Raw genomic sequence first — 22,769 nt, 5'->3', positions numbered from 1 at the left:
AAAATCAGTTTGAGTCATTCTCAATTATGATATAAATGCTAAAGCATATTCCAATCATATAAGCTGGCAAAGCTTCTTGTCCTTACTTGCAAAGGTACTGAGTTGATCAAATTTAAGTTTTAAAACCTTGTCTCCTGGACCAGGAGAAGATACTAAAGAGACAGCTTGTCAAACTGCAAGTTATTTTTAGAGGTGTTTGTAGCATATGCATTAGCAAACATAGTTCCTATTTTTTTTTAAAAGCGAAACGTCACGTTGGACTCATTCCAATGTTTCTATATGTGACTGAAGCCAGAAGCAGCATTTGTGAAAATACCACTCTTGAGGGAGGTACACCACATTAATAATGAGTTGGGCCCGAAAAGATTTTAGGATTTCAAAGTAAGCAGTTTCCATGCTTCTCTAATAAATCAAGAGAGAATAGATACTCACTTTACTAAGCAGGAGAAAATTTTAGATTTCTACCAAAATGCTATTTCTTTGCCATCTGTCTTCATTCCCGACCTGATTTCTTTCTGGTCGTCTTGAATGAATATCCATTCTTATGTCCTTAACTGTCTTGCAAGGTAGCCAGGCCAACTGGCTTTCCCACTGGACTGCAAATCACTCTGGAACCCTGTGTTCTAGCAACAACTGCGTATCTGACATCAAATACCAGAGATCTGCTACAGGTGCTTCGTCAGTCTCTTCATCTCCTTCTGTTTGGCTTCACGTGTCTGCAGAACTATAAAATGGCACTCTGGCACATAACCTAGGTTTTGAAGGTGCCCTTATGTCCACCAAGGGACAAGCCATGGCAGTGTGGATTACTGGGTGGGATTACTTCCTGCTGATGCTCTGAGACTGTACAGGGGTTGACAGCAAAGTCTGGGGACTCAGAAAGCCTGACTCCAGAGCTCTGCCATTCTGTATTCTCTAAGTGTGCAACCTTGGGAAAGTCACTTAACCTCTCTGCGCTTTAGCCACCTCAGCTCTAAAACAAAACTGCTAAGAGGGTTAAACATTAGTAGGTATTTAAAGGACTTAGCACAGTTCCTGGCATACAGCAAGATTCAATATTTATTATTTATCCATTTTTGGTGCCTTCACAGGCATGCCCTGGATATGAGCAAAATTTTGTCAGTTAGCCTGACTACATTTAGTGCCTTGATTCTTGAAGGAAACAACAATGTCAAACCCATTAATATAATTTTCTAGGCTCTCAGTCAGACATCTCTAGGGCATAAATCACCGTGTGGGACCAGCCACGAAGAACCACACTGCAGGTGCTTTGGAAAGTCACACTAAATCTTACAAAGCAGAGGTTATGATTCCCGCACGCCCTGCAGCAGGAATTCAGTGATGTGGCTTGCTATCATCCCCTGACTGATGACTGCTATTGCTCACATCCAGAGCGTCGCACGTGACAGATGACAGTGACATGGCTGCACGTGCCCATGGGCACGCCTGGGTTTTACAAATGCCAAAATACTTTTGCAAGAAAGTAAAGCAAACCATGGCTTGGGGGAAGTTCAGGATTTTACTTGTTTGTTAGTTTTTGAGGGTTTCCTTATTGCAATAGTCCTAAACGTATTTTACAAACACAAGAGAAAGGAAATCAGCCATTTTTCTCTGGCCTCCATTTCTAGTAAAAAGATGATTCAACATTGCTGTTGAAGAGCAAGCATAAATTAACCTTATTTGGGGGCTTAAAGTTACAATTTATAGAGTCTTACTTTTTTATGAGTATGAAGAAAGTTGCTACATTTCAGGCTCATCACTGCTTTGCCTTTGATCAGGTCTTTGTAATTATTCCAATAAGGAAGACACTTTGTGTCTTTCTCATACACAGATGCTACTCCATTTGATTTACTCAGTGTTTAAAATTTATTAATAAACAAAATTAAAAATAAAATAGAAAAATTATAAAATCAAAGGCCTATTTCTGAGAAGCAGCATAAAATAATGCCTAAGAATTCAGATTTCAGTGACAGACAGATGTGGGTTTGTGGACAAGAAACTTCACCCCTCTGTATTTCAGTTTCCTCACCTGTATGGGGACAACAGTAGTGCCTAAGTTTTGTAAGGCTGGCAGCACCAGAGTGATGCCTGGTGCAAAATGTGGCTGAGTAAAAGACAAGTGAAGCAGAAGGAATGGAAGAAATGGAAAAAGGCAGGGAAGCAGGAGAAAAGGGAGTTAGCCAGGACTCCCCGAATTACACAAATACTGGCAAAAATCCAGGCTTTTTGCCAGGATTTGGCCTCTAAAATAGCACAACTTGATTTTCTTTATTAGGTAGATTTTCCATATTCAATAAAGGGGAGAGAAAAGTGTAAAGAACCCCCTTGACATACCACCAAACTTCAACAACTGTTACTTCCTACCATTCTGATTTCATCTACTTCCCTAAACACACTTTTTTGTTTTCTTTTGATGGCATAGTTTTAAAGAAAATCTCAAGGCATAATATCAACTCAACAGTAAGTGCTCCTGGAGGTAAAGACTTTTAAAAAATAATCACAGGGGCACCTGGGCAGCTCGGTCGGTTAAGAGTCGACTCTTGATCTCAGCTCAGTTCTTGATCTCAGGGTAGGGAGTTCAGGCCCTGCATTGGGCTCCATGCTGGGTGTGAAGCATACTTAAAAAAAAAAAAAAGTCACAATACCACTATCAGATCAATAAAACTATCAATAATTTCTTAAATAACACATAATAGAGTTGTGTTTCATTTTCTCCTATTGTTTAAAAAAAAGAAAGGTATTTTTATATTATTTTTCTTCAAATCAAGTTCCAAACAAGGTTCACACCTGGCATTTCGTTTATAGGTCTCTAAGTTTCGTAACATATAACCATTCCCCCTTCCTACACCCTACTTTTTTCTCATAACATTTATTTGCTGAAGAAATTGGGTCATTTGTTTTGTAGAACTTCCCACACTCAGGACTGGGCTGATCTGTAGCCTTGTGGCGGTATTTAACACGTCCCTCTGTCTCCTGTATTTCCTGTAAACTAGCAGGTAGATATGGAAACTTGGTAAGATTCTGGTTCTAATATGTGCCGAAGGGATGTGGGCAGAATACTGCACAAGTGGTATTGTTTCTTTTCAATCAGATCACGTCAGGAGGAGTATGATGTTTGGCTATTCTACTTTTAGTGATGCTGAGACTGATCAGTGGGTTCAAATGTTGTCAAGCTGATTCTCAATTACAAAGCACCAATTTCACTTAAGATTTTAGCAGCCATTAATGACTGTTGCCTAGCTCCATTATTTCATTAGATGCTGCAAGACAGTGGTTTTCTATTTCTAGCTCCCTTCTGCATTTATTAGCTGTCATTCTCTATAAAGAACTTACCTGCCCTGGCACTTCCTTTTGTGGGGGGGGGGGGCGATGAAAATGGAGGGTGTGCCCTGAGGCGTCAGGCACACCGCAGGCGTACAAGGTGGTGGGGTGCTGCCTGCCCAACCCCGAATGCTGCACTCTGCCCCTCTATGGCACATGAATCTTTGCACCCAATCATGTTGTCGCCAAGTCCCGTTTCTGGTACTTTGTGTTTCAGCCGAAGAAGATGACGTCTTCAGGGGAAACCGTCTACTGTGGACAGGTATTCGAGAAACCCCCTTACGGGTGAAGAACTCTGGTACCTGGCTGTGCTATGGCTCTCGCAGGGGCACCCACGCCAGGGGAGCACTGGAACCTGACCACTGCAGGTGCTGTCACCCAGTGCCAGCGAGGCATGGGCGCCCCGCACCGCACCTGGGCCCACTCCATCCAGATCATGAAGGTGGAGGAGACTGCGGCCAGCAAGTGCTGCCAACAGGCAGTCAAGCAGTTCCACGACTCTGAGATCAACTTCTGGCTGCCACACCGGGTCCCACCGTGCCATCACAAGCCCCACTTCCCCACCAAGAGGTCCAACGCTTTTTTTCAGATGCAGAGCCTCCTTGTCCCCAGGTCTGCCCAAATTCCCTGGGAAAACCAAGAAAAAAGAACTCACCCTGAAGTACTGGCTGTGTGTGCGTGTGTGTGAACACTCGTATCTTCCTTTCTTCCTTATACCGCAAGGACCATACTCTGTAAACACCTCGCCATTTTACTTGTATAGTTAACAATGGATCCCGAAGACGACGTCATGGCAAGATGTGGACGTTTTCCTGGTTCCTTCTTATAACTGCATATTATGCCTCTTTATGAACGTACCATTTGGTTATTTCAACCACTCCTCTATTGATGGATATTTGGAAGGTTTCTAATATTGGACTATTACAAACAATATTGTATTAACTTGTGTCTGTACCATTGTAGATTTGGGGCACAACATGTAAATGAACTGTTCGATCCTCTCTTAAGTTAAACATGCCATCTTAAAAATGGTATTTTCAGTGCATTACATTTAACAAAAAGAGGCTGAAACCCAAGATACAATATGGCAGAGAGAAAAGCTTTTTATTTTTTGTTTCCTTATTTTTAAATGTTTCTTTCTTTATTTTGAGAAAGAGAGGATGTGTGCAGGCATATGGGGGAGGGGCAGAGAAAAAGAGAGAGAGAGAGAGAGAGAGAGAGAGAGAATCCCACGCAGGCTCCACACTGGCAGTGCAGAGCCCGATATGCAGCATGCAGCTCAGTCCCACAAACCATGAGATCATCACGCCTGACGAAAATCAAGAGTGGGACGCTTAACCAACTGAGCCACCCAGGCGCCCCAGAGAGTTTTTTAAAGTGCAGTCCATTATACACCTGCATCACAATCAGTCTCCTGGAGTATGTGACAAAAATGTGAATTTCTAAGCCCACCTCCAGGCCTTCTGAACAGTCGGGTGTGAGATTCCCTGATATAGTGGGGAAACTGCTATACTCAGAATGGAAAGACTGCCCTCTGGGTTCAGTCGTGAGATCTGAGACAACAAGACCAGCCCTGGGTTCTTTAGGAATGATTCTTCATGTGCTGGAGATAATAAATACCTTCCCTACCAACTTCAAGGGATTTCCGTGTAGTTCAAATGCAATTATGTGTGAGAAATCAGTTTGAAAACTAAAGTAAAATTAAAATGTTAACATCTAGCAATAGGAAAGGCTTTTGCTCAAGCAATATCCCCATCTTCTCCCTCAACAAATATCCTACTTATTTATGTAGCATTTAATGTTAAAGACCCATAATTTTCCCTAAATGCCCACATTCCTTCCTTGATTCATTTTTGAAAGTTCACATAAAATAACTTAGCCAGTTGGCATCCAAAATGCATTCTTTATACAAGACACACTACTCTTCAGGAATACCCACTCACCTCTGTCTAGGATACCACAAGGCAGTCATGACAAAACCTTGATCCAACACGGAGAGGAAAAGTAACTCAAGGCCACCACGGGTCTGCCTTTGATTAATTTTATACAAAGGTGGAAAACGCCTGATGCTTCAGAAATCATTGCCAATAATGAGACACACAAAGAAAGAAAGAAAAGCCCAACCTACCATCAGTGTCCTAAAGAAGAATTTGTTCTGCCATAATTTGGTGCATGGTGTACTTTCAGTCTGGTTCTATGAAGCCAATAAATCCAGACAGGTTCAGAGTCTGTTTATTTTTAAATGACAGGCAAAACCACTATAATTTTTGTCTTCTTTCCAAAGGAGAAGACTATGCACTGTTCAGTAGTAGTTTTTTCTTAAGGATCCGGAACAGTTCCTACCATGTGACTGTGAAAGTCATTCCTCCAGTACAGGGCTTGAAGTACAAGGTATGGTCAAACAATGTACAGGGGTAAATATGAAAGCTTTCAAAAGAAGAGGGGGGGTGGCTGGGAAGAAGCACTGGTGTTTTTTACATCTACCCTGAGGGAAAAAAAAACTTTAGTTAACACCTATTGATGAGTCAAAGAAATAAAAAAACACCCCTGATGCAAGACGAGAAAGCTTTAGATGACTTTTCAACTGTTGGATCCGAGTAAAGCATCCATTTTCAGAACGCACGTTAGGGGTTAGGTTTTTGGTGGATAATTGATTTTAAATGGCGTACTCTCCGAATCAGGAATTTACTATCACAGATGGAGGTGCTACTGGGACAGGGGTGTGTCAAACCAGAGCCCCTCTTCTCTATGAGCTGTGGCCTCAGAAACAAGTATCCTTTTCTATATGAATGTTGATCTTCCGAGCACACATTCAGGTACAGAGCAAACAGTGAAATCAAATTATTTTCTTTTCAGAAACACACTTCACAGTGGTACTGTATTTTGGTGAGGTGAAGTGCTATGTTTAGAAAAGGTATAAGCAGGGGAATTATTCACTTTTCTCCCTCTTGGTGAGAAAGGTTTCACGAAGGGAAGGGGACTTCAGAAGGCCCTTAAAGCTCTGTAAGTGAGACCAGCTGACAGAACCGGACAGGGAAGATCAGCCCAGCCCAGACAGTGGGATACGGGTGGAGAGGATCCAGACTTACCGGTGGACAGTGGTGACAAAGCCTGCATCACAGATCAACCCAGACCAGAGGGACAGGCAGGACACACACCAGAGTGATTAGAAATGAAAACATCGGGAAAACCCAAACAGTCTGTGGATGAGCCTGAAACTATGAGTGACGCTCTTGGCCTTTATTCAAAAGAACACTTGACATTTATTGAGGATTTAACTATGGGCTTTTTACTTTAAGAACTTTTATCTGGGTGAAATCCATAATCAGCAATCCTGTGATGGTGGTACTTTCTCATCTGCCCTTTTCAGGTGAGGAAACTGAGACACAGGGATAATTTATCCAACATGACACGGCCAGGAAGAAGCCAAAGCCAAGATTTGAGGCCTGGCATTCTGACTCCAGAGCCCATGATCTCAACCACCCCTCAATGCTGCCTCTCTAGAAGAAAACAGGGAGAGTTCCCATAGGATATATTGGAGAAGAATGGCACAGTTAGCCTGGTGGAAAGATGAATTCTTCCATGGTGTTCAGACCTGTTGTGGGAAGTAACAGAAGACACAAAGACTAAGGTCTGATAGGCAAAGTGGGAAATGGCCTAGCACCGACCAAAGAGTTAAACCGGGCCGAACGCTGAGGATATCATGTAAGAGGATCACAGTTTCAGTATCCTTTGAAAAGTGGGATGCCAAGGATCCACCTCAGTCTGTGTCTGTGTTTTGGGTGAGGGAACAGCAGGTGAGAAAGGGCAGGGATGTCAGAGAGAAATGAAAGAGCAAAGATGCGTGCAGTCCAGGGAGGCTGCCTAGTATAACAGCAGGAACGGGAGATGTGGACCCAGGGACGACTGGGTTGAAACCTGGCACTTTCTCTTTATTTCTATGTGAGTGCATGTAAGTTAGCTCTCTGTGTCTTTGTTTCTGTACCAGCAAAGTAGGAGTTGTTGTTGTTGTTGTTTTTAACTGAGAGCATTATATAGGATTAGATACACGCTATATGCAAAAGTATTAGCATAGTGTTTGATATGTGTGAGGCATTCCAAAAATATTGGAAGGGAAGGGAAGGGAAGGGAAGGGGAGGGGAGGGGAGGGGAGGGGAGGGAAGGGAAGGGAAGGGAAGGGAAGGGAAGAAGAGAGGGAGGGAGGGAGGGAGGGAGGGAGGGAGGGAGGGAGGAAGGAAGGAAGGAAGGAAGGAAGGAAGGAAGGAAAGAAAGAGAGAGAGAGCGAGAGATAGGGGAGGGAGGAGGAAAGAAAGGGAGACCACCCACCAGCTGCTACATCTTACAATGGGGAAATTGGCAGGAAAGGCCTCAAAAGTAGCCAGAAAGGGAAGCAAGACTGCAGCCATATCACAAGTCCTATGAAACAGTGCCTGCATGCCACACTTGCCACATAGGATACCAATGCCTGTATTGGCCAGTCCTATTTCCAGAAGGGTCTGCCAGCACATAACAAAAATGGTTTGCCTGTTCATTTATTCCTCCCTTTGCTCATTCAACATTTGTTATAGCCACAGAGCTTGGCTAGGAAGAATGCACAATTGAGGAGATGCGAGAGAAGGACCATCATGATGTAGTGGTCCCCCTGCAGCTCTGTGATCATCCACCTAGTGGCTACATACAGCAGAGGGATCCAGGCACAACACAGTGACGACCAAGACATAATCTATAATTGCCCCCAATTCACTTACGATCTACTAGGAAAGAGACACACGAATACATTTTTACAACACTCATATGATCACTGCTATGAAGTAATTTGGAACGGGGAGGCAACAGTGACAAAATCTTATAAAAGATTTCATGACTGTCAATACTTTCATATCAGGGTCCCATAACTCTTACAGTCAGACAAGACCATATAATGGTTACTCCAACATGACTCTCTATGCAATTTATTCAACACTCATACGTTATCAGTCCCTTGTTCATTTCATATTGTTAAGCACAAGTGTGCACTGAACATCATAAAACTATTCTCTGTTATATTCTTTGGGGGGGGGGTGGAAAATATTTTACACGCACTTGACCAAGAAAAAAATGGTTGTTTGTTTGTTTGGGGGGCGGGGTGGAACTGTTATAGTCTTAAAACGCTGATGTTACCACTAAATTCACTCAAAGTCTGGTCCCGAATACCAGCTATAACTTCCAGCAATGTTTCATTTCAACAATAAAACACAGTTAATCCCATTACTAAGTTATTCATTACTGTGGAGAAATGAGCTATTTTCAAAGAACCACTGCTTGCTTTGAAAAAGTGAACATACAGCTCTTTGCCCTGGCAAAAATTTCAGAAGCGTTGCTTCTAATCTACCTGTAGGGCAAGATAAAGTTCATTTTATTTCAAACTTCCGAAGATTTTAATCTCAGCATAATCAGGTTATACGCAAATAGTTTCCTAACCAAAATTTGACTTCTCTTCTTTCAAGATCAATAAAAACGACGTAGAATAGTGCTATTGGAAGTTCAGGCAGTGGTGACAACCAATCATTTCACTGGAATAAACTGAAGGGACCATAAAATAGATCCACTGCCCAACCACCCATTCCCTTTGAACAACCAAGGCAGCAATTACTTTTCAGAACTGGAGACTACACATGCTTTTCTTGGATAATAATGGAACCACAACAAAACAGTCTTTGATTTTTAAAATTTTGACAGTACCCAAAGGCTATCCTATTTTTGATTGCATACGAGACAGAAATGTCTATAATCACAGAATATTAGAGTCAGAAGGTCATCTTCTCCATCATCTATCCAACGTCTGAATCTCCTCTTTACATCTCTAACAGATATAATATAGTCTCTTATTGAACCTTCCAAATTATTAGAAAGCACCTCGTTATATTGATATGAAATCTCTTTATTTGTAACTTCAACTTACTGCTCCTACCTTAAGCTACTGGCCACTATACACACTATGTCTAATTCCTCCTTAAATCTCAAAAAGTAAGGTATAAATAGAGATTAAAGCCTAAAACAAGAAAAAATATGCCTAATTCCTTTAAAGGAGTCCAAGTTACCAAGCCAAGATGAATTCTATTTAGGATACTGAATTAACTGACAGATGTATTAAGATGTGGAATACTCTGAAAAATTAAAGAGAAAGCAAACTATCCAGATTTTGAAAAGGATGGATGAATCTGATTCCCTAAGTCATAGATTAATGAACTTAATGCCTATCCCTAGCAAAATTTAACAACAAATTATTATACAGATCAGCATTTCTGAAGCAGTGCTCTCATGAGATGACACCTATTCTATTAACTTTTAAAGCATCTTTAGAGTTCTTCACAAAACAGCCTGAGGAAAGCTGAAACAGAATGTTCATACTCACTTAGAAGGCAAAAAATACCAGGAACCATCAGGGGTTTACCATGAACAACTTAAGTCAAAAAACTTCATTTCCTTTTTTGATAGAGTCGCTATCCAGACAGATAGGGGGACTGCCACAAACATGGTATTGTGATTTCAGTAAAGCTCATCTATCTAAAGTCAATAATCTGTATAAAGTGGTTCAATTAAATATGAATCTGCCTACTGAGTCTACATTAATTCAACTTGTTTACCGGCTTTCCGGAGTCCTCTATCGAATGACAGGAAGAAAGAGAAGGAAGAAGGGACGATTCTAATTGGGCGTGCTTTGCAAAGCTAGGCCACTTTTTGAGAATCCTTACTTTCATTCACAACCATCTGCTTGCGTAGCACAGTCGCAAGTGTGCTGAGGGTCAGTATCAAGCAATTTGTTCTAGACAGTCCAAAGTGAACCTTTAAAAAAGAAATCAAGGCAGGCCTTGTCTGTGTTTTATCATTTTGATGTTCCATTTTCCTTGTTTTCCCTGAAATTACACACTGTGGCTCTTGGCTAACATCTACAGGGTACTGTTTGCTTGTTTATGTGTCTTACAATATAATTTAAGCTGCAAACACAATCCTGTTTAAAACCACTAGGTATTGATAGGCATGGGAGTCAGGGTGTCCAGTCAAAAGAGCCAGACTTTGAACCTCGTCAGGCGTGGATCTGAATCCTAGCTAATCACTTAACGGTTGCGTAGCTTCAGGCTTGTTATTAAATCTTCCTGAGCCTCAGTGTCCTTGCCTATAAAATAGGGTTGATGATAATACGTGCCACCCACAGTGGTCATAAGCAGTAGAAAAAAAAAAGTAACTAAATTCTCCTTCCTCGTACTCAGTCCTGAGTGGAAACTCAACAAATTGTAGTTGTGACTATTATTATCATCACCAATCTTGTGTGCTTCAATTTATTCTGAACCATGTTTATGTTCTACATTCCAGTTTGAAGATCACTCTCTTTGATAGAGAAAGAAAGAAGCCAAATAGTTGAGTGGGTCTGCTTTTCGTCATGCTAACATTAGTCCATCCGCCCCAAGCAAGAGCTTAGCCCTCAATTGTTCTTGTTTTGCGCATAGCTTTTCAAGAGCCTTTTCTGCCGTCTTTAGCGCTCTCTCCAGCCTCACCTCGGTCTGAACTTGAGCGTTGCAGGTATTTTCTTCCGAGTTTTATGCCACTCTTCCGAATTGGTCCTTGAGCATGTGCTCCGCTTTCAATCTTGGATACATGTTCTCTTAATACCCAACTCACTAAAAACGTCCTTGTTCTTAGAGTGGTTCCCTCCCTTTTCTCCTTCACCCCCCAAAATTGTGATTTTTGCCCTCGGAATTCCCCTTCCCTCCTTCCTTCCTTCCTTCCTTCCTTCCTTCCTTCCTTCCTTCTTTCCTTCCTCCCTCCCTTTCTCTTTTTGTAGTGCCCTCTTTTCAAGTCTCTGGACACTGAAAAATACCTATCCTTTCTCTATATTTTCCTGAAGTCACCATTACTATTTGGTTATGTCCAACTTTCCTTTCTTTGGCAGTTGCAAAACATTATGATCACAGCCATTCCCTCCCAAGGTTTTAGTCATTTCTACTTCAGTTACAGTTGGTTAGAACTAAGTTCACAGTAATATTTCCATCTCCTTGCTTCCTCGATCTGTGGTTTAAAAAAAGAAAATGGCAGAAGGACTTCTGCTCTCCATGGACTGAAACATTTATCAGACATGGAGAAATTTCAAGTCCTCATCAATGACTGTATCTTGGCTTGTGGCAATTTTGACATTTTGCTAAATCTAAGCATGTGCAGTATCACCAACCAGCCAAGTAAGACTCTCACTCAGTTGTCTACACTGACCTATAATAGTTATTCAGGCATAATCAAAATGTTTTGGTGCCACTGCCAAGAGAACAAGCTGTGCTTTGAAGTTCAGTCATGACAGTTCACGGTCACAATGTGAATGGGGTTGGAAACAGATGAAAGTTCGTACCCCCAACTCTGTATGTGGTAGAAACCTTGCTCTCACATTCTTTGTTCATTTTGTGTGTTTTTGCTATTTTTTTAAATTTAGATATGATTGGCCCATAATTTCTTACATTTTTGAGTTCTTCTATGAATTCATTACAACTTCCAGATTCCTAATACAAGAAGGAATTCTAATACAGGCCATAACTGACCACCCTTACAATGTATTTAAGAGAAACAACCCCCAAATCAAACAAACCCAAACCAAGCAAAAACTCTGTGTGGCTACGTTAATGGTTAAGATTTAGCTAATAGCCAGAAATAAAGAGCAATTTTAATTACCTTGCAGCTTAATCTGTCTTATTAATCGGAAGTTTTATTCTTCATTTATTGAACGAGAGGGAATTCCCTAAGAGAGGGTTTGCCTTTCAACAATCAGCTAAACATACTTAAGTTCCCCCAGAGGTCTAGATATTGACATATCCAAATTAAGATCACCAAGCCTGATAAGTGTAACTGAGCTTAGTTACTTCCCAGTTAACTGCAGGCTGGAGACTAAGAATAGAAATGCATATAAAAATATCTGCCAGTTATTCAACTAGTACGCATGGGCCAGAATAGCTCCCTTCCCTTCCCTCGTGCTCTGAATCACCAACCAAAGTGTCTCTCACTGCTAAAGTTTCTTTAGCAAGTCAAAATAAAATCAGAAGAAAATTTATTTCTTATAAAGGTTTAAAAGTGAGTAAAGTTCCTATTTACATCCTAATCGAGCACAAAGGCTTGTGGTTTCTTATCCATGGTAGATTCTTAAATGAAGTTTTAGAGAATAAAGTGTATTCCAGGTAGTAAATAAAATACAGTGACGAAGAAAAAGATTTCTTGTAGAGGCTGCTTTTAGGCAACCAACTTGAACAATGGAAACCTGAGGAAGGTAGAAGGGCCCACAGTGACCCCCCCCCCCACCCCCCTGGCTGAATATAAACAGGGCCATTTGGCAACCCGCCTCAAAATATCCATAGGCCCTAGATGACCACTGAGTTACTTACACCGGATACAGGTGCCAAAAAATGAAAATTCCATATGTTCCTAGAGCTCCTCACCTTCCCCCTTTAACTACAGCCCCCCACCACCGTCTCCTGGCAGACAGCCTCTGCTTTGCAGTCCTGTCTGCTGCTCCTTTGTGCTGGATTCAGTAAATTTCTACCTCCTTTGTTCTGCCTTAAATGAATTCTTTTACCACCCATGCCACCAGCCTCCACCCATTCGGGAGACCCCACACTTCTGCCTGATACAAAATAATTTTGCCATTATGTCAATACGGACCCACACATGTGCCATCCTGGGCTTCTAAAGCAAACCGCTGGTAAGCAAGGAGTAGCCACCTAAAAAAAGATTAACCTCCAAAATGTAACCATGGAGACCTACCTGAGGCTCTTTCTGAGGCTAACCTGAGACCTGAGAATAACAAGAAAGTTTTGGATGTTACAGTTTAACCTACTCTGTGCTACAGAGCCACAGTGATGGGTAATGAGGACACGAAAGGGTAAAGAGTGTTAAAAAAGCCCCAATTATAAGGAAAACTGGGCCTTCACGGAAAGATATGTTGATTTGCCCGCAACTTTCAGTGTTTGCTGTTAAGTTTAAATTTCTTTCCCTTAAGCTAAATTTTATCAATCAGTACAACTCAGCGGCCACTTAAAATCATAACTTCCTTTTAAACATTCTAATCATGATAGTTGCTGGCAAACACATTCCAAAAGAACAGTCACTTCCACTATGTAGAAAAAGCTTAATTGCTGAATTTAAAATGGACAAGTTGCTCTTATTCACAAAGGAGGGCCTCACTGTCCTTTGTGACCCTAGGCCTTCCTCCCCTTCTCCTTGACTCAGCAGCTGAGCTCAGCTTCCTCTCCCTGACCTTCCTTTTCCAAATGCTGGAGCACAGCAGGCATTTCTAGGTCAGCAAAGGAAAGTATTACTGCCTTCCAGGAGAACAGTATCTTCTGTGTATTCAAAGAACTGAACAAGGACAAGGAGTCAGTAATTCAGTGTACTAACCCCCATTCTCACCCTAACTAGGGCATGGCATTACCTGCCCCTTGTCTCCATTCTGCTAGGGGAGAAACCCCACCAACCAACTCTGTATGTAGCTGGCTATCATCAACCACCTGAACACAGCTCAGCTTTGCATAGAGAAATACCTTCCCCATCAAATTCCCTGCCACACCGCTGTAACATTGTCTTCCTGCCTGTCCCATAAGCCCATGGTAATGGCCACCTCCTCATCCTTTCCATCCCATTCCATGAATTCCGCCACCACTCATTTTTTTCAACGGCTTCACTGACAAATAATTCACATACCATAAAATTCCACCATTTAAAATATGCAATTCAGTGGTTCTAACTAACTGTAGAATAGTTAGTGAGAGCCACAATAATCTAACTGTAAAATATTTTCATCACCGCCTAAAAAGAAATCCTGTATCTATTAGCAGTCACTTCCCAAATCTCCCCTGCCCCCACATCCCCGCCCTGAGCAACCACTTATATACACTCTGCCTCTATTGATTTGCCCATTCTGGACATTTTACATAAACATGTATGGTGTTTGTGACTGGCTTTCTTCACTCAGCATAACGCTTTCAAGGTTCATCCACATTATAGCATATATCAGTACCTTATTCCTTTCACTGCTGAATAACATTCCATTGTGTGTACATACGACATCTGGGTCATCCATTCAACAGCCAATGAACATTTGGGTTGTTTCCACTTTTTGGCTGTTATGTATAATGTGGCTACATACAAGTCTTTGTGTGAACACGTTTTCAATTCTCTAAGTCATCACTTATTTTTAGTAGGCTCTCTCCTCTTTGCCTGTTCTTATCTGACCCAAAGTCCAGGATCCTCTTTAAAATGAAAAATATTGGGGGGAAAAAAGGAATCCACGTACACTGTGGATAGGATGAAAATAAGTGCAGCCTTTCTGGAGGACAGTTTACCAATATCTATCAAATTTTTAAATACATGTACTCTTTGGTCTAGGAACTCCACTGCAAGTACCCTACCAAAAAATCTCTCCATAAGAAGTTTGTGGATGGCTACAAAAATGTTCTCTGAAGCAGAGTGTGCAATAAATAGCAAAGGATTAGGAAAAAAACCTTAAAGACTGTTCATTAAGAGTCATGGAAAAGTCCTACAGTGGATGACAATGCCATGGGTTAAAATAATAACAATAATAATAACAAGATAGAACTATGTGGCAGTATGAAAAGCTGTCTTACATAACTAAGAGACTTACAGAAAAATGCATATATTAAATGAGTCCACGTATGTAAAAAAGGATACATCTGCGTGTGCTTCTTTGTCCACATGTCTAGAAAGATACATTTATTTTCATTAGAATCAGAGGTTTCGGGAAGAGGGACAATGACTTTGCATTTCATATCCTTTTTGTACAACTTGAATTCTTTCTATAAGACTGCTTTCAGAATTTAAGGTGTATGTTTTATTTTTTTTTTAATTTTTTTTTTTAACGTTTATTTATTTTTGGGACAGAGAGAGACAGAGCATGAATGGGGGAGGGGCAGAGAGAGAGGGAGACACAGAATCGGAAACAGGCTCCAGGCTCTGAGCCATCAGCCCAGAGCCTGACGCGGGGCTCGACCTCACGGACCGCAAGATCGTGACCTGGCTGAAGCCGGACGCTTAACCGACTGCGCCACCCAGGCGCCCCTTAAGGTGTATGTTTTAAAACAACACAAATTCTCTTTCCAGGAGTCCTCTGATACTCTACTATGAGAATGTTAGGGAGAGTGTGAGAAAATGCTCACCAAAAAGAGAAGAGACGCACCAAAGAGGAGCGGGGTGCTGAAAACAGACATCTCTTGCTTGCTGACTGATTCCAGGTAACCCTCAATCTAACCATCGAAAGCCGCTTAGATTCTGACTCCTACCTGCATTCCCAGAGAGACAGTATGGCACTAAGGGAGAAGGACAGACATCAGACAAGACTGGGTCCCAAGCCATATATGCTGCCACTTACTAACAGTGGAACTTTCACTACACCTGTCCTCCCCCAAATCCTCTTGGCCAGACCACAGAATAACCCATGCTCTTTCACTATGATGTAACAGTAATGCCAACTCCCAGGCATTCCCATCAGTCCTACAAATTTAGGCTCCAAATAGTACCTGTCAGAGAAAACTTTTGAAGATCAACTCCCAAATTCAGACCTATATACGTGTTTGCACATCCTCTGCAGTGGGTGCATGTGCTCCCCTTTCACACTGATTCAGTCTTCTGGTATTTCTGGCCTCTATAAACTCTTCTAAGGGTCTGTACCTAACCAAAAATTATGCAAGGCCCATTGGGCCTAGAAGGATGGTATCAAGAACTTGTTGGCTCACAACAGAGTATTTGTTTTTGATGATTGATCTGTATCCAAAGGTTGTCTTATGCAATTGTTTACTTGTAAAAACTCGACAAAATGATAAATGAATGGTAAATATAAGTGCTCAATGCTCATCTTATACAGGAGACTTGATCAGGATTTTGATCTGTTTGTTTGCATTTTTCTCCCCATTTTTCCCAGTGTATAGTCATCACCGGCCAAAGTTATCCACACAGATTACAGAAATACAGATGTGTCTGTTTCAGAGCAAATCAAACTCCCAATAAATGAACCCATTCTTTAAGATCCAATTCAAGTACCCACCTCCTCCAGGAAGCTTTCTTTACTCCCTTCTCCCTCCCACCCCAGCAGCTGATCACTTCCACCTTATTGCCTCCAGGGCACTCTCATTTTATGTAGTAATTAGGGGTAAAATATTTGACCCCTTCCTTAGGTTGTGAATGTTCCTGTCTTAATCACTGCTCCATCCACACTGCCTCGCATACTTCAATACACATACACGGGGAAGAAAGAAAGATTGCTCAAACACAGGAGTGGGTGAGTGAAGATTAATTCTCACCCTCAGTATAAAACACCCACTGGCTGTGGAGACTCCAGCCCCTGCAGTGTCTATCCTACCACCCTAAAATACCAAATCCTCCTTCCAAGGAAAACTGAAGTCCAATAATGATCAGAATAACATGTTTTTAAGTCTCCATCTTCATATGCCAAAAGGCAAGGGCAACCCTATGGCAAAAAACAAAGAATAATGTTTAAATAATTAAACGCAGAATAAATAGCAGGATTTGGGAAAAGTGGGTTTAAGTTCTAGTCCTGTCACTAATAGCTGGACTAAATTCTCCAGGTCTTCAGACTCTTCATCTAAAGAGAGTAAAATTTGATCACTGCTAAAGCCCTCTATCAGCTCTAACACTCTAGGAGTCCATGAAAAAGAAAATGAACAGAGAATCCATTCTTTCTTTCTTTCATTTACATAACAAATGTTACTGGATGCTTGTAGTGGAGGACTATGTGCTCACCAAACAAACCCATTTTGTTTTCCTCCTAAGACAGACATTTGGAGAGCTAACTTGAAAGTAGGTATGTCTATGGAATTGAGTTCTGGCCAGTGCAAAATGAGTGAAAGTGATATACACCAACCCCAGCCTGTCCCACAAAGCCTCCTGTGCGATCCACATGCTCACAATCTTCGTCACCTCCCAGCCAGAGAAAGATGACCCAATGAAGGTTCCAAGGTCTTGGGGAATGCCAGAAGTCTGGGTCACTGAATGTCTGCATGGAGCAGGGCCCTCCCTCCCCACAGCAGGAAATGAACCAGTGAGATTTGGGGGTTCTTTGTTATAGCAGATAGCCTGCTCTAAGTAGTACCTTACATACAAGATCACCTTTAACCCTCCCAACAACCCGAATGGTAGATATTACTATTTACATTTTACTGATGAGGAAATTCTCAGAGAAGGGAAGTAATATGTCAAGGTCACATAGCTTCAGAGTGGCACTGGCAAGATTTGAACCAATGAATCTCTAACTCCAAAGTTCACCTTCTTATTTTTTTTTTTTAATTTTTTACTTATTTTTGAGAGAGAGAGAGAGAGCAGAGGAGGGGCGGGGGGGGGGGGTGCGCAGAGGATCCAAAACTGGCTCCTCGCTGACAGTAGAGTGCCCAAGCAGGGCCTGAACCCACGAACAGTGAGATAATGACCTGAGCTGAAGTCAGATGCTTAACCAACTGAGCCACCCAGGCGCCCCCATCTTCTTTATTCTGTATCACACAGTTGCTACCAAAGCCCCTCTGTACCCTCCTCCTTGCTCCTGGGTACCTCAGACTTGTTGCTAATAGTTCACAGGTGCTATTCCAACACAAATAAACTTGTTACTGAGAAGTAGTGCAGAATATGCCAAGTAGACCTATCTAGAAACTGTAGGCAATGGAAGGCCAGAATCTGGCTTTGCTGCAATCAAATATGGAAGTAAGTCTTGTATCTGACTCAATTTGGCCTACAAACAGAAGATTAAAGCATCCAGTAAGACCAGATAACCAGAATTACCAGTAACATGCTCTAGGAAATAATCAAGAGATAACCATACCATTTTGATTTTCCCTTCAAAGAGTCAATTTGACATCATTAAGAATGACATTTAAATGCTAATCGAAAAGCAGAGTGTTTCTCTAGACAAGCACTTGCATGTTAATTAATTCTGAGGATAAGAAGACCAGCTTCCAATATGAGGTGTCAAAGGAGACCGAGCTCCTTTGGGGAGGAAGATAAAAGGCTATGGCAAAGACATAATTAAATTACCTGGTTTCAAGAGCTTTAAAAAGAAATGTTATCCTTTGCAATGCAAATTCATATTGCTCTTTTGTGAGGACTGCATTTTAAAGAATGGACCAAAGTACAGATTTCCAACATCAATGCCCTTTTAATGTAGTACCCTTATCACAGATCAAAACTTTTACCAGAACAGTAGCTAATGAGCTCACAGAGAATGTCAATACTGGAGAGAGAAGCCTAGTGCCCTAGAAGCCAATATACCACAGACACACTTAATTGTCATAAAGAATATCAGCTTCAATTTTTTAACATTTCTTTTTAGAGGAATCATGTAAATAAGTACAATAGCCACAAACCACAGACTGAGAAAGATGTTAGGTTGAATATTTTATGTTAGATTACCTCAAAAGGTAAATTTTTTTTAAGATTTTATTTTTAAGTAATCTGTATACACAGCGTGGGGCTTGAACCCACAACCCCGAGATCAAGAATCACACATTTCACTGACTAAGCCAGCCAGGTGCTCCTAAAAGATAATTTTAACAAAGCATACATTCAACTTGCTAAAATTATACCATACTTATTAGCATATTATAATTTGTATTGTGTTAACTTTTACTGTTTACAATGTATGGATCTCATCTTAGCCCTGCGAGATATATGATATACATTGTGCTCTGTACAGATAAATGAAGGCCCGGGGCGCCTGGGTGGCGCAGTCAGTTAAGCGTCCGACTTCAGCCAGGTCACGATCTCGCGGTCCGTGAGTTCAAGCCCCGCGTCAGGCTCTGGGCTGATGGCTCAGAGCCTGGAGCCTGTTTCCGATTCTGTGTCTCCCTCTCTCTCTGCCCCTCCCCCGTTCATGCTCTGTCTCTCTCTGTGCCAAAAATAAATAAACGTTGAAAAAAAAATTAAAAAAACAAACAAACAGATAAATGAAGGCCCAGGGAGAGTCTATGGACTAACCAAGATCTCAGAGGTAGAGATTGGTCAGGCCAGGTCTAGTACCCAGGCTTCTGACTCTAATTTCAATGATCTTACCCCTCTATTACATTATCTTTCTTCTATCTAGTTGCTACTAGTCCCTCCTGTCAAGCACATTATTGCTATGATATTACTAAATATGTGAAGGACATAAAGATTTGGGGAATCATCACAATTTGAAACAGGGTTTTCTTTTTGCTCTTCAACAAAGGCCCATTCTAGTAACAAAAGGATTCTGGTTAACTCATGTGTTGTACAGATGTATATTTTGTAAATACATGTGACAAAGGGTTTTTACCTAAGGTATAAAAAAAAAATAGAAAATATGCAAAAGCTATGAACAGGCTATTCACAAAAGAACTACAAATGGCTTGTTCAATTCCATTAGTACTAAAAAATGCAAATTGAAAGAACAATGAGTTATTATTTTTTCCCATCAAACTAAAAACTATTTTTTTAAAAAAAATCACAAATTCCCTAGGTTGACAAGAATGGAACCTATTATAACAGTGGGTGAGAGTTTAAAATGATACAATTCACAGGGGAAGATAAATTCCAGTTTTCCAGTTTTCCAGTTTCAGGAGTTAATTACAAGTAAAAAGGTATTGAAAATGGATATACATGGGGACACCTGGGTGGCTCAGTCAGTTAAGCATCTGACTCGATTTCAGCTCAGGCCATGGTCTCGTGGTTTGCTGAGTTCGAGCCCCACACTGGACTCTGCTCAGAGTCCAGCACAGAGGCTGCGTGGCAGCCAGCTCTCTTCCTGCCCCTTCCCTGTGAGTTCTCGCTCTCTTTCTCTCAAAATAAATAAATAAACTTAAAAAAAAAGTTTTTAAATGTATATACATGAATGCTCATACCGTTTATAACAGTAAAAGAATAGAAATAAACTATGTTGTAACATAAAGTTACTGATTAAATTTTGATGTTAACCACAAAATTCTAAAGCCATTGAAAAGAATTAGAAAACCAAATAATTAACATATGAAACACTGAGTAAAGAAGACCAAATGAAAAGATATCCCACGCATACAAACTGAGACGCTCAATACTGCTAAGGTGTCAACTCTCCTATAGATGTGACTGTCAAAGCAATGGATCTACAAGTCCAAAGCAGTCTTTTTTATTCTTACATTACCTTTCTTAATCCAAAGCAATCTTGATCAAAATCCCTGAAGTTTTAGTATGTCTCTGAGTATGTTTGTGGAAACTGACAAGCTGGTTCTAAGCTTTATTTGGAAACGGAAAGAACTAAAGAGTATCATCAGGAATTGGTACAAAGAAGACTTGTCTGCAGTTTATTAAGCTACAGCAATCAAAACTTGCATTAGCGCAAAAGAAATGCACCAATGAAAGAGAAGAGAAAGTCCAAAACTGGATCTGTACATAGATTCCTACTTTATTTACAGAAAAGATTGCACTGCACAGCAACACAGAATGGATGGTCTTTTCGACAAATGCTGCTTCATCAACTGGATATCAATGTGCTATAAAATGAAACTTGAGCCTAACTTCTCATCATACACATAAATTAAGTCCAGGTAAGCTGTAGATCTAACTACGAAAAGTAAAACAATAGAGCTGATGTAAGATAACCCAGGAGGATATCTTGAGGGCCTTGGGGTTGAGACAAAGCAAAGATTTCTTAACTAGGACTCAAAAAACACTAATAACAAAGGGGCAATTCGTAAATTGGATTACACTAAAATTAGGAACTTTCACTAACCTCTATCAGAAGAATAAGAAAAACAAACCACAGAGTGGGAAGTGATATTTTTTCCTTTGAGGTATTTTTAACACATGTAACTAACAAAGGAACTTAATATCTAAAATATATGAAGTGCTGATAAATCAGAAAATGTCTGGCAATCCTACAGAAAAAATGGGCAAGACACTCAAGTAAGTACTTCAAACCTCTTCCTCCCCCACCAAAGACACCCAAATGGTGAATAAGCACGTCAAAAAGTGTTCAACCTCATTAGACATCAGGAAAATGCAAATTAAAATCACAAAATACTACCATACGCCTATCAGATTGGATAAAATCAACACAACTGACAATACCAAGTGTTGCCAAAGATACGGAGCAATAGAAACTCACATATGAGTTGGTGTCAGGGGGTATAAATGGGTGGGAGTATAAACTGGTGCAGCCACCAGAGCGGTACCCCCTAAAGTTGAACACAAACATATCCTGTGACCCACTAATTCAATTCCTAGATATGCAAACAACAAGAACTAGAACCTTCCTGGCTATCCCAAAAGCCATGTACTACAAGAATGATCGTAGAAACATTTTTCCCAACGGCCCCAAACTGAAAACAACCCCGATGGCTATCAACAACAGACTAAGTACGTATTCTGGCATTTCATTTCAATGAAAAAATGTTCAAAAGCGACAATGAATGAATACATGATACACATTAAAAACACGGATGAAGCTCACAAAAAGTGTGGAGTGAAAAAGTAAAAAAAAAAAAAAAAAAAAGGTACAGATGCTTCTTTTATACAAAGTTTGAAAACAGTGAGAAGTGGCAATAGCAGTTTTCTCTGGCTGGGAAGTGGAGGCTATGGGGGGCTCCCAGGGGACTGGCAATGTTTCTTGACCTGGGTGGGGGCTCCACGGATGTGTCTGCTTTGTGATCATTCAAGGATCTGTGCACTTTTCTGAACATATGTTATACTGTCATAAAATATTTTAATCTGTATTTATTGGCTTGGAAATGTGTCTACGATGTATTAAGTGAAAAAAAAAGTAGCTCGGCAGATTACATGATTCTCCTTTTGAGATATATAGAACAGAAGCATGCTTCTCTAACACATCTGGGAGCAGAAGTTAATCGCTTGATTTCAAAAGGTAGTGAAAGTGAGGATTCACCAACAATAAAATAAAATAAAAATAAAAACACCTGCTGCCCACAACATCTCGTATTTTCACTTAACACTAAGGACCTGAGTATTTGCTTACTAGAACTCCACGCCATCTTTCCTGCATAAGTCATATCCTACCCCATCTTCTCCATTTCAGCTTTAGTTCTGTTAACATCAAACAAAAACGTAAATACACTTGTGAAGCAATACGAATGTGGACTCCTTCACGACTTCTAACATTTCTTCTCAAATCTTTTATAGCTATTTCACCCACTGTGAATTCCAGAGCAATTGTTTTAGAGATCGCAATTTGCTAAAGCATTCAACCTAATTTTAGTGGAGAAAACTGTTCTATTTTTATACTCATATTTCATTGGTTTATGTAATATTTAGATTACGTAACTGCAACAGTAACTTCAACTGGCATGAACAGGGCTAAGAAAAAGCACAAAAGGCTCTTAGCAAGCACACCATTTTGGGTACACTAAAGACACATTTGTTAGCAGAACGCACTTAGCCTTGAGAGTACTTCACTTGCTCTCTCACTCGCT

The 22,769-nt window shown here is 40.8% G+C and overlaps 1 protein-coding gene and 1 pseudogene across 2 annotated transcripts in view; one reads left to right on the top strand and one right to left on the bottom strand.

The window, feature by feature from the left end:
- The window catches only part of CRADD (CASP2 and RIPK1 domain containing adaptor with death domain), a 177,404-nt gene that overhangs the window by 65,745 nt on the left and 88,890 nt on the right, over positions 1-22,769 (bottom strand). The gene's annotated exons all lie outside the window — the stretch shown is intronic.
- LOC122472494 lies at positions 3,377-4,451 on the top strand (annotated as a pseudogene).

Source organism: Prionailurus bengalensis, chromosome B4, assembly GCF_016509475.1.
Source record: "Prionailurus bengalensis isolate Pbe53 chromosome B4, Fcat_Pben_1.1_paternal_pri, whole genome shotgun sequence".
Lineage (NCBI taxonomy): Eukaryota > Metazoa > Chordata > Mammalia > Carnivora > Felidae > Prionailurus > Prionailurus bengalensis.
Note: the sequence above shows the minus strand (reverse complement) of the source record. Positions and strands in the feature narration are given on the sequence as shown.